The sequence below is a fragment of the Acomys minous genome (genome assembly GCF_964271855.1).
Source record: "Acomys minous genome assembly, chromosome: 20".
NCBI lineage: Eukaryota > Metazoa > Chordata > Mammalia > Rodentia > Muridae > Acomys > Acomys minous.
This window is the reverse complement of record NC_140502.1, coordinates 6,823,326-6,835,132: the sequence shown is the minus strand read 5'-3', so window position 1 is coordinate 6,835,132 and position 11,807 is coordinate 6,823,326. Positions and strand designations below refer to the sequence as shown.

The window sequence follows — 11,807 nt, the reverse complement described above, 5'->3', positions numbered from 1 at the left end:
GTTTAATAAAAAATTTCCCATGGCTAAGGCTATTGTGTTTACATTATTGTCATAGCAACATAGCTTTAGTTAAACGTTCTCTAATAAAAAAAAAAAACTTGACTTACTTTTAGTCCCAAACCAACAGGTATACTATCCAAACTCAGGCTGTCAAGAGATCCTCTCTTGTAAAATATCTGTAAAGCATTGCATTCCAAGCCCTCCTTCTATTGTTCTCAAAACATATTCTAAAGAAGATTTGCTACACCTAACAGTATGTAGCCAGGTACTATTATATCAAGATCCTAATTTTCTTTCAAGCAGTTTCTGCCTGAGGGTTCACAATGGTCAGTGCCAAGATTCTCTTATTGTCTTGTGTCTTTGGCCACATGCCTTCTTTAAACATCCTCTGCAGGGAAAACATTTTCCCTGTGTGAATTTCATTTCATTAGTGCTGAGAAATAGGAAGGCAGTTTTAGAAGAAAAAGTATATTTCAAAATAGTTTTTAGACAAAATTAACCTGGACCATACATAATATGTAAGTGCAGTGGTGATCCACCATAGATCTTTGGAACTTTGTCAAGCTAAGCCTCAACAGCTATTCTAAATGTGTAGTTATCATGCTGGAGAGTTGGAGGTCTCTGGAACTTTGTTAAGCAAAGCCTTTATGACTTATCCTCATGTTTGTGACAATGCTGCCTCATATAAGAAGGATATTTGTCCAGCTATGTACATGGAAGATTTCTTGGTAGTAGCCAGAAACTAGAAACAACACAGGTATCCCTCAACTGACAGTGGACAAGGAAATTGTGGTAGATTTATGCAATAGGGTTCTACTCAGCTATTAAAATCAAGTGTAAATATTTTGAAAACTTATTTATTTTATACATCACCTTGATTCTTTTATTTTGTTTGTTTTAAATACTAAAATATAACTCCATGATTTCCTGCTCCCTTTACCCCCTTGAGTACCTCATAGGAACCATGCCTTCACCCCTTCTCTCCCTATAATTCATTATTTATTGTATTATTGTTAGCTCTTGACTTAAACATACTTGCTAATCATATAAGTAAATTGACAGAATAAAAACAAAACCAGTTCTCTTGATAGTACATTCACTAGTGTTTTGTTACTAATTATTAAGCACTCCAAAAGCATTTATAATTATCAAGTTACCCTTCATATATATTCATTTTCGTGTGTATGAATGCATTATCTCTCTATATATGTGTGTACCATATTTAGTACTAATGTCTATGCAGGTCAAATACCCATGAATTGGAATTACACTTCATGACATGGGTGCTGGAAATCAACTCTGGGTCCTCTGCAAGAACAGCTAAGGTTATTAAATGCTAAACCATCTCTTCATCTCCAAGATATGAGTTTGAAATGCTGCAAATACAAATAGGATTCACAATGTTTGATAACATATGTTATGATATGTGACTTTCTAATGGTGAGCATACATGTGGGAAGAGAATGTTAGGAGGAAGGACTTGGAATGACTAGAGAGGAAACTCACACTTTCTTCGAGGGTTCAGTTTAGTTATCCCACAATTTTAACATGGTCACACACAAAAAATTAATACTTATGCAGATCAATCTTGAGAGACAAGTGAGATCTAACCAAGGACACTTATGAACACTCTCTGTTCATCAAAAGGACCTGTACTTACTTATGAACTCCCAAATGGCAGCTACCAACCATCTCAAAGCCAGTTATTGGAATGCAAAGCTGTGTTCTTGTCTCAGTGGTCACTGTACACATATTATTAAATACCCCTATACAGGAAATGAAGATAAATATATTTTAGAAAAGAAATCTAACTCTAATTACCTGTGCCTAGGGATATTTATAATGCAGAATAGAAAATTTATCTTGGTGGTTTTTACTTTAGTGCAGTGGTACTGAGACCTAGGTTTTCCTTCAATAGAAATGACAACTGCAGAGAATCTGATAGTCAGAGTCATCTAAATTTCAAACGTAGTACAAAAGATCATTTAAAGAAGCTTCTCTTCCTGTGTCAATTTCTTGACTGTCTCTTATGGTATACTTAAAGTTCTTATGTGATATGCATGGAGAGATGTCCAGCCATTCTTCTCATTTCCCATCCTTCCACTGTAGGTTCTTGTAATTCTGACACTCTATGAGCACACTGAAAAACAGAATTCCAGTTCAGAGTCTTTGTAATGCTATGCTTTATTTTTAAAAATTATGTAATTTCATTTGTGTGTGTGTGAGTGGTGTGTGTGTGTGTGTGTGTGTGTGTGTGTGTGTGTGTGTAAGTGTGCTTGTGCTTGAATGTGTGTTTTAGTGTGTTTTGTGTGCACTTGTTAATTCAAGTAACATCAAAGCCCAGAAAAGGTTATCAAAACATTCTACTCCTATACAACTACTCTACTTGCTAGAATAACATCAGGATTATTTTACCTTCTCCCTGCAATCAGGAGCATTGTTTCAACTTAATCTGTAAACAGCAGTTCACTCATTAAGACCCTCCTGCAGTTTTCTCTCACTACTCAACAGCCATGAAATGTATTCATTTACCTAGAAACTGAAACACAATATTTGGATTTGTTTTGAACACTTTTGTATCGTAGAACATAAAATAATATTTGCACACTAAACTATTGCCAGATAGCTAGGTCTTTTAAGTAAATGGATGAGTGTGAGAATATTCTGACAATGTAGAAAATAGTAATTAACACGATACTGCTGGAAAACATTAGAATAAACAGTGAGAGTCGTTCTAAAAACAGATCTCGCATTGTAACCAAATAGTTTGTGGTTATGCACCATTCTCAGTTTGAATTCATGAAATGTGAGTTCAGGAATATGATTTATCCCTGAGGTTTTAGATGGCATTTAAATTTGTTCTTAACAAAATTATGTAGAACTTGAGAACAAAAATGCATACTGCCTCTTTGCAGTGGAACCGAGATGGAGAGAATCACCACAGAGACCATGACCTTGTCTTTGGTACTATGGTTTTCATGGAGGAAGATGTGCCAGACCAAGAAGAACACCATCATGCTGACTGTCAAGTACTTGGCTTCATTGAATCTGTTAGGCAGGTTCTTTGCCAATAAAGCCACCGTGAAGCTTCTCAGGGCTGTGAAGGCCAAATATCCCAGGACATGATGGAATACAATAATTGAGTTCTGGTTGCACACAGCGATATGACCATGGTTATAATGTGGATCAATATGAACAGGCAGAGGAGTATCTCCTAGCTAGGTTGTGCACAGAATACTTTGGAATAGAGAGCAATGTAGTCAAGTCACCTGAAACCAGATGTTGTTAAAATTCTTTCTGAACATTTTTGCATAACAGCATAATAATACACTGATATGCTGATGTGGAACAATACTTGCATCCCTGAAATGAAGTAAATTTGGGTGCAGGGAATGTTCTTTCTCTTTTCTTGCTGAGTTGTATGGGTAGGTGGTTAACCAATAGTCATTTCATACATATTCATCAGAGAGATTGTTCTCACTCTTTTTCTATTATACTTCATCACAATGCTTTTATCCCATTTCTATGGAAGAGCTCTCTTCATGCATGTGAATTAGGTTTTTCCCCAAAGAAGCAACAAAGAAATGGTTTTTTTAAATAAACCAATGTCATTGTCTATGTGTTTTGATTAGACAATGTGACCATTAACATTGAATTGTTATTGAAAAATCATTTGATTATTATTATCTGACTGTGATGTGAGGTGATATCTCAGATGTCTCAGATCATATAAAATTTACAGTAAACATTACTTCTTACAGTAATGAGAAAAGACTCTCTCAGGGGGACATATCAGCTGAACGTATAGCTACTGAGTTAAGTATCCAGTGAGTAAAAAGAAATGAAATCTCACATTTGCTCTAACCACACCTCTTTTGAGCATTGCAAAAACCCACTTGAGGAAAACATAAGAATAAAAACAACACGAGCAGTGCTCTGCTCTCAGGTATACAAATGTCAATGTAGAAATAAACACCAACATGAATATATCAAAGCCAAATCACTCTAAATGTTATAGTCATAGACTGAAATAAGTGTATTTTTAATGACATACTAAGTAGAAAATCCATAGAATGATGAAAATATTTTTAAAAAACTCAAGCAAGGCCGAAAGCATCTTCTCTGTATACACAATGAGATCATGCACATTTACATACATTATGACACTGAGTAAGTATATGAAAAAGCCCCAATAAAGGTACAAAATACTTTTTAAAAATTCAAATAAAAATATGTAAAGAAAAAACTAAAATAAATTAAATTCAAATATTAGTAAGAAATCTCACCAACAAATTGCGTCAAGTTGAAGGAAAATAGGCACGACTTAAAGATAAGGAGTAAAAACAAAAAATTTAAAATATGACAGAGGTAAAACAATAATGAAGAATGAAAAAGATAGACAAAAGAAGAGATATGATTAAAACACCAAATTTATTAACCATGGGCACAAGAAGAGGACTCAAGACAAACATGGCTGTAAATTTCCAAAATACAGTGGGTCTTGTGGTCATGTAGATGCAGTCATCGTTTAAACACAAAACACTCTCAATCAGAAAAGAAACAGACATTAACATGTTTTTCTTGAAATTTGTTTTATAACAAAGAAAGTAAATTAAAACCTTTATGAAAGAAGTGTTTGTGATACAAAGGCCACATATGAAAAACGCAGGTTGCACTATAGACACTCTTAAAAGTGGGGAGTGATGTGTTTCAAACACTTAAAGACATAACTGACAATCCCAGTTTCTATACATAGCAAATTATCTCCCATAATAGAATGAAAGAAAACAAAGATCTATAATGAATACAATTACAGGATTTTCTGACTACTGAAAGAGAACTATAAAAGACACTTGAAGAAACTCCATCATACTTATAAGAAAGATGAACACAAGTGGCCAATGGAACAAATATACAGCAGTAGAACACCAAACAGAAAAACAGTTATCAGAAAAGTATCAAATATACCAATAACAATAGTCAGATAATAATAATCAAACGATTTTTCAATAACAACTCAATGTTAATGGTCACATTGTCTAATCAAAATACATAGACAATGACATTGGTTTATTTTAAAAAATCATTTCTTTGTTGCTTCTTTGGGGAAAAACCTAATTCACAGTCTCATCATCTGTCTGATTCCCCCCCACACTAAGTGAAGACTCTCAGAGGATATTCATGTTGAGCTAGTATCCAATTATAAGTGAGTGTATACCATGTGTATCTTTCTGGGCCTGGGTTATCTCACTCAGGATGATCATTTCTAGTTCTACCCATTTGCCTAAAATTTTTAAGATTTCCTTGTTTTTAATAACTGGGTAGTAGCTGGGTGGTGGTGACACATGCCTTTAATCCTAATGCTTGGGAGGCAGAGGCAGGTGGATGCCTGTAAGTTCAAGGCCAGCCTGGTATACAATATGAGTCCAGGACAGCCAAGGCTACACAGAGAAACCCTGTCTCAAAAAAAAAAAACAGGCAGCATTCCATAGTGTAAATGTACCACAGTTTCAGAATCTATTCTCTGACTGAGGGACATCTAGGTTGTTTCCAGATTCTGGTTATTATGAATAAGGCAGCTATGAACATGGTTGAGCAAATTCTTTGTTGTGTGGTAGAGCATCTTTCGAGTATATTCCAAGGAGTGGAATACTGTGTCTTGAGTTAGCCCTATTGCCAGTTTTCCGAGAAAGCACCTGATTGATTTCCAAAGTGGTTGTACAAGTTTGCAGTCCCACTAGCAATGAAGGAGTGTTCCCCTTTCTCCACATCCTTGCCAGCATATGCTGTCACCTGAGTTTTTGATCTTAGCCATTCTGATGGGTGTAAGATGGAATCTTACAGTCATTTTGACTTGTATTTCTCTGATGACAAAGGACACTGAGCATTTCTTTAAATGTTTCTCAGCCATTCTATATTTTTCTGTTGAGAATTCTCTGTTTAGCTCTGACCGTCATTTCTTTTTTAAAATATATTTTATTAATTTATTCATATTACATCTCAATGGTTATCCCATTCCTTGTATCCTCCCCTTCCTCCCTCCTTCCCCCTTTCCCCTTACTCCCCTCCCCTAAGACTGTGACTGATGGGGACTTCCTCCCCCTGTATATGTTCATAGGGTATCAAGTCTCTTCTTGGTAGCCTGCTATTCTTCCTCTGAGTGCCACCAGGCCTCCCCATCCAGGGGACGTGGTCAAATATGGGGCATCAGAGTTTGTGTGAAAGTCATACCCCACTCTCCACTCAACTGTGAAGAGCGTCCTATCCATTGGCTAGATCTGTGTAGAGAAACTCATTTCTTAATTGTGTTATTTGTTTTAGTTGTGTTTAATTTCTTGAGTTGCTTATATATTTTGGATATTAGCTCTTTGTCAGATATAGGATTGGTGAAGATCTTTTCCCAGTCTGTAGGCTATCTCTTTCTTCTGTTGACAGTATCTTCTGCCTTACAGAAACCTTTCAGCCTCATGAGGTCCCATTTATTGATAGTTGACCTTAGAGCCTGGGAAACACTGTCTCCTGTGCCTATGAGTTTAAGGCTCTTCCCACTTTTTCTTCTAACAGATTAAGTTTCTCTAGTTTTATGTGGAGGTCTTTAATCCACTTGGACTTGAATTTTGTGTATGGTGATGAATATGAATCTACTTGCATTTTTCTACATGTAGATGTCTGGTTAGACCAGCACCATTTGTTGAAGATGCTATTCTTTTCCCATTCAAAAGATTTGACTTCTTTTCAAAAATCAAATGTCAAGATCTTACTGGGACCAGTGACCCTGACTCTATCGGAGGCACATGGCCCAGACTCATCATGCATGAGTGCATTTTAGTCCATGTGGGGCAGGCTGGTGTTCTAATGGGTAATGCTTGCTGGGAGCTCTACTGCCTGGAACATGGTATTCAGTCTGATAGGTAGATGCCCAGCGATAAGATCATTGGTGGAGGGGATGACTCCTTCATCACTTTCTGTGAAACTGGAGCTGGAAACTATGTGCCTCAGGCAGTTTTTGTGGACCTGGAGCCTACTGTCATTGATGAGATCTGAAATGTTCCATAATGCCAGCTCTTCCACCCACTGGGAAAGAAGATGCAGCCAACAACTATGCTGGTGGCCACTACACCATTGCCAAGGAGATCATTGACCTGGTAGTGGACTGGATGGGACAGATATCTGATCAGTGCACAGGACTTCAGGGCTTCCTAGTATTCTACAACTTTGGAGGGGGCACCAGCTCTGGATTCACCTCTCTGCTGATGGAGCCACTTTCTGTCAGCTATGACAAGAAGTCCAAGCTGGAGTTCTCCATCTACCTAGCCCCACAAGTGTCCACAGCTGTAATGGAGGCCTACAACTCCTTCCTGACCACCCATACCACCCTGGAACACTAAGACTTGGCCTTCATGGTGGAAAATGTGGCTGTTTATGACATCTGTCGCTGCAACCTGGATATTGAGTTCCCTACCTATAACAATCTCAACTGCCTTGCCAGTCAAATTGTCTCCTCCATTACATCTTCTTTGCACTTTGATGGGGCTCTCAACGTAGACCTGACAGAGTTCCAGACCCACCTGGTGCCCTAACCTCAAATCTACTTCCCATTGGTCACCTTTGCACCACTCATTTCTGCAGAGGAGGCCTACCATGAACAGCGGTCAGTGGCAGAGATCACCAATGCCTACTTTGAGCCTGCCAACAAGATGTTGAAGTGTGACCCTTGGTATGGCAAGTACATGGCCTGTTGCCTGCTGTAACAGGAGATGTGGTGCCTAAGGATGTGAATGCTGCCATTGATGCCATCAAGACTAAGCGCAGCATCCAGTTTGTGGACTGGTGTCCCACAGGCTTCAAGGTAGGTATGAACTACCAGCCACTTACTGCAGTGCCTGGAGGTGACCTGAACAAGGTACAGCATTCAGTGTGCATGCTGAGCAACCCAAGTGCCATTGTTAAAGCCTGGGCCCACCTAGATCACGAGTTTGACTTGAAGTATGCCAAGAGGGCTTTTGTACACTGGTATGTGGGTAAGGGCATAGAGGTGGGTGAGTTCTCTGAGGCTTGAGAGCATATGGCTGCCCTAGAAAATGATTATGAGAAAGTAGGCATCAAGTCCTATGAGGAAGAGGATGAAGGAGAAGAATAGACAGCTACTTGGAGCCTGTTCACTGTGTTTATTGAAAAATAATCTCCAAATACAGTCTCCTTGCACAGTTTCTTGTCTCCTTTGTTACTGCCTGAGCTTTTGCTGTCTCCTTTTCTGCTGTAGCTGCTAACTCTTGCTATTTGCTGATGGTGCCCTTTTATTTTATTCTTACATGGCTGAAGGTGAGACTTGCCAAGGGGCCCTGCACTGAGCCCCAGAAAGTATGAACCTAAGGACGTTGATGTAAGTTCCTAAGGAATCTCAGGATAGGAAAGAAACAAGGACCAAATTGGGGACGATACAAGTCTTCACTTTTCTAAATATGGACCAAATGCCTGGCAGTTTCTGTGATCACAAGTTGCACTGCTTTTTTCTTGCTGCTACTTCTTTCAACTGCCATAGAAGCAAAGCTTGGCCCAGGCTTCTTTGAACACTGAGGGCTTGGACATGGAGGCTGCATGGTACCAAAGTTCCTGGGTATAGAGACACTTCATACACTTGGGGGATGAATGAGAACAAGGGCACTCTCCTAGTTGTTTATACCATTGCACCTCTGGCAGCTTTGCATAGCTTTGCTGTCTATCTTGGTTTCTGGGGCTGGAGCTATGCTATTAAAAGTCAGGTCATCTTCTACCCCCCACACCCCGAAATCAAGTGTCCATCGGTGTGTGGATTATTTCTAGGTCTTTGATTTGATTCCATTGACCAACTTGCCTATTGCTATGCCAGTACCATGCCATTTTAATTACTGTTGCTCTATAGTACAGCATTAGATCAGGGACTGAAATTCCTGCAGAGGATTTTCTATTGTACAGGAATGTTTAAACTATTCTGTGGTTTTTGTTTTTCCAAATGAATTTGAGAACTGATCTTTCAATGTCTTTAAAATTGTGTAAGTAGTTTGATAGGGATTGCATTGAGTTTATAAATTGCATTTGGTAAGATGGCCATTTTTACTATGTGAATTCTTCTTATCCGTGAACAGGGGAGATCTTTCCATCTTCTGATATCATCTTCAATTTCCTTCTTTAGAGACCTGAAGTTTTTTTTTCACAGAATTCTTTCACTTTCTTGATTAGAGTTACTCCTCAATACCTTATATTTCTTGTGGCTATAGTGAAGGGTATAGTTTCCCTAATTTCTTTCTCAGTATGATTTTTATTTATATAAAGGAGGGCTACTGACTTTTGAGTTATTTTTGTATCCACCCATTTTTTGAAGGTGTTTATCAGATGTAGGAGTTCTCTGCTGGAATTTATGGGGGTCACTTATGTAAAATATCATGTCATCTGTGCATAGGGATAATTTGACTTCTTCTATTCTCATGTGCCTCCCATTGATCTCCTTTTGTTGTCTTATTGCTCTTGCTAGAACTTTAAGGACTATGTTGAATAAATATGGAGAGAGTGGGCAGCCTTGCCTAGTCCATGATTTTAGTGGAATATTTTTGAGTTTCTCTCCATTTAATTTGGTGTTGGCTGTTTCTTTGCTGTACATAACCTTTACTCTCTTTAGGTATGTGCCTTGTATCCATGATCTCACTAATACTGTAAACATGAATGGATGTTGGATTTTGTCAAATGATTTTTCAGCATCTAAGTATATGAACATGTAGGGTTTTTTTTCAGTTTTTTTATATGGTGGATTACAGTGATGGATTTCCATATATTAAACCCTTCCTACATGCCTGGAATGAAGCCTACTTGGTCATGTGATTGATATGTTTAATGTGTTCTTGCATTTGTTTTTATGTATTATATTGAGTATTTTTGCACCAATGTTCATTAGAGAAACTGGTCTCAAATTATCTTTCTTTGTTGTCTCTTTGTGAGGTTTAGGTATCAAGGTGACTGTACCCTCTTAGAATGAGTTTGGCAATGTTTCTTTTGTTTCTACTTTGTGTAGTAGTTTGAAGTGTATCTGTGTTAGCTTATCTTTGAAGGTCTGGTATAATTCTTCCCTGAAACCATCTGGCCCTATTTTTTGTTGGGAAACGTTTGATAGCTGCTTCTTTTTCTGTAGGAGAAAATAGGACAATTTAATTTGTTTATCTGATCTTGATTCGACTTTGGCAAGTGGAATCAATCAAGAAAACTGTCCATTTCCTTTATATTTTCATTTTTTGGCATATAAGCCTTTGAAGTGGGACATAATGATTTTTTAAAATTTCTTCAGTGTCTGTTGTTATGTCTCCTTTTTCATTTCTAGTTTTATTGATTTGGATAGTGTCTCTCTGCCTGTTAGTTAATTTGTCTATTGGTTTGTCTATCTTGTTGATTTCTTTATGATCTAGCTCTTTTTTGTTTGTTTGTTTGTTTTGGATTCTTTGAATTATTCTCTCTGTTTCTAATTTATTGATTTCAGCCATGAGTTAGATTATTTCCAGCCATCTACTTTTTGTTGTTGTTTCTTCTCCTTCTCCTTCTCCTTCTCCTCCTCCTCCTCCTCCTCCTCCTTCTCCTCCTCCTTCTTCTTCTTCTTCTTCTGTGTAGGGCTTCCAGATATGTCATTAAGTTGCCTATGTGAGATGTTTCCAATCTCTTTATGAAGGCACTTAATGCTATGAATTTTCCTTTTAGCACTTTGAGTGTGTCCCACAAATTTGAGTATGTTGCTCCTTCATTTCCATTGAATTTTAGGAAGTCCTTAATTCCTTTCTTTGTTTCTTCCCTGACACAGTTGCCATTGAATAGAGAGTTGTTCAGTTTCCCTGTGTGTGTAGGATTTTTTTTAATTCTATTGTTATTGAAATCCAGGTTTAGTCAATTGTGATCTGATAGTACATAAGGTATTATTTCAATCTTCTTGTGTCTGCGGAGACTTGCTTTATGACCTACTATATGGTCAAATTTGGAGAAGGTTCCTTGAGGGGATGAGAAGAAGGTATAATCTTTTGTGTTTGGGTGAAAAGTTCTGGTTTAATTACTATGTTACATACATGGAGACAGAGCAAATTATCAGCTACAACTGAGCAACAGGCCTGGGTCCTCTCCATACATGGTCCTTGCTTGGTACATCAGTCTCCACAGGCACTTGCGGCACCCAGATTTCTTGTCTTTTTTGATTCTTGTGGAGCCCCTGTCTCTTCTGGTCCTTCTATCTCAACACTCTTCCATAAGACTCCCTGTGTTCTGCCCAAGATTTGGCTGTGAGTCTCAGTAACTGATTTGATCCAGTGCAGGGTGGGGTTTTACAGAAGGCATCTATAAAAGGCTCATGTCTTGTTCATTCTCTTCAACTGCTTCCAGAAAATGTGCTATTTACCCTTCTGAATTAGAATTAACTATCCTCCCAAGGGTCCTCCTTTTTACTTAGCTTCTTTAGATCTGTGGACTGTAGAATTGTTATCCTTTATTGTATGTCTTATGTCCGCTTATACTCAGTTGAGTATATAACATATGTGTCTTTCTTGGTCTGTGCCATGGACTGTCTCAGTTGGGTATAGGTCTTTGGGGTCGGTAGCTCTTGAAATGTCAGTGGGCAGAAGATAGGCCAATTGCCAAACAGACCAATTCAGGTGAAGTTTGAGTCTGTGTGTATTTTACAGAAAAACAAGTCAGGTTCTTATACACATATTGAAATGAGGATTTTTTTTATTGGTTACATTTTTCCTATACAATTCAAAATACAGGATGCAGTGTAATAATGTTGTCATCAATCTTGAACA

The 11,807-nt window shown here is 37.9% G+C and overlaps 1 pseudogene across 1 annotated transcript; it reads left to right on the top strand.

Annotated features, from left to right (window-relative positions):
* Window positions 1-6,810: 6,810 nt before the first annotated feature.
* On the top strand, window positions 6,811-8,143 carry LOC311591725 (tubulin alpha-4A chain-like; annotated as a pseudogene). The gene has a single exon. The product of its transcript is annotated as a tubulin alpha-4A chain-like (transcript).
* The last annotated feature ends 3,664 nt before the right edge of the window (window positions 8,144-11,807 follow it).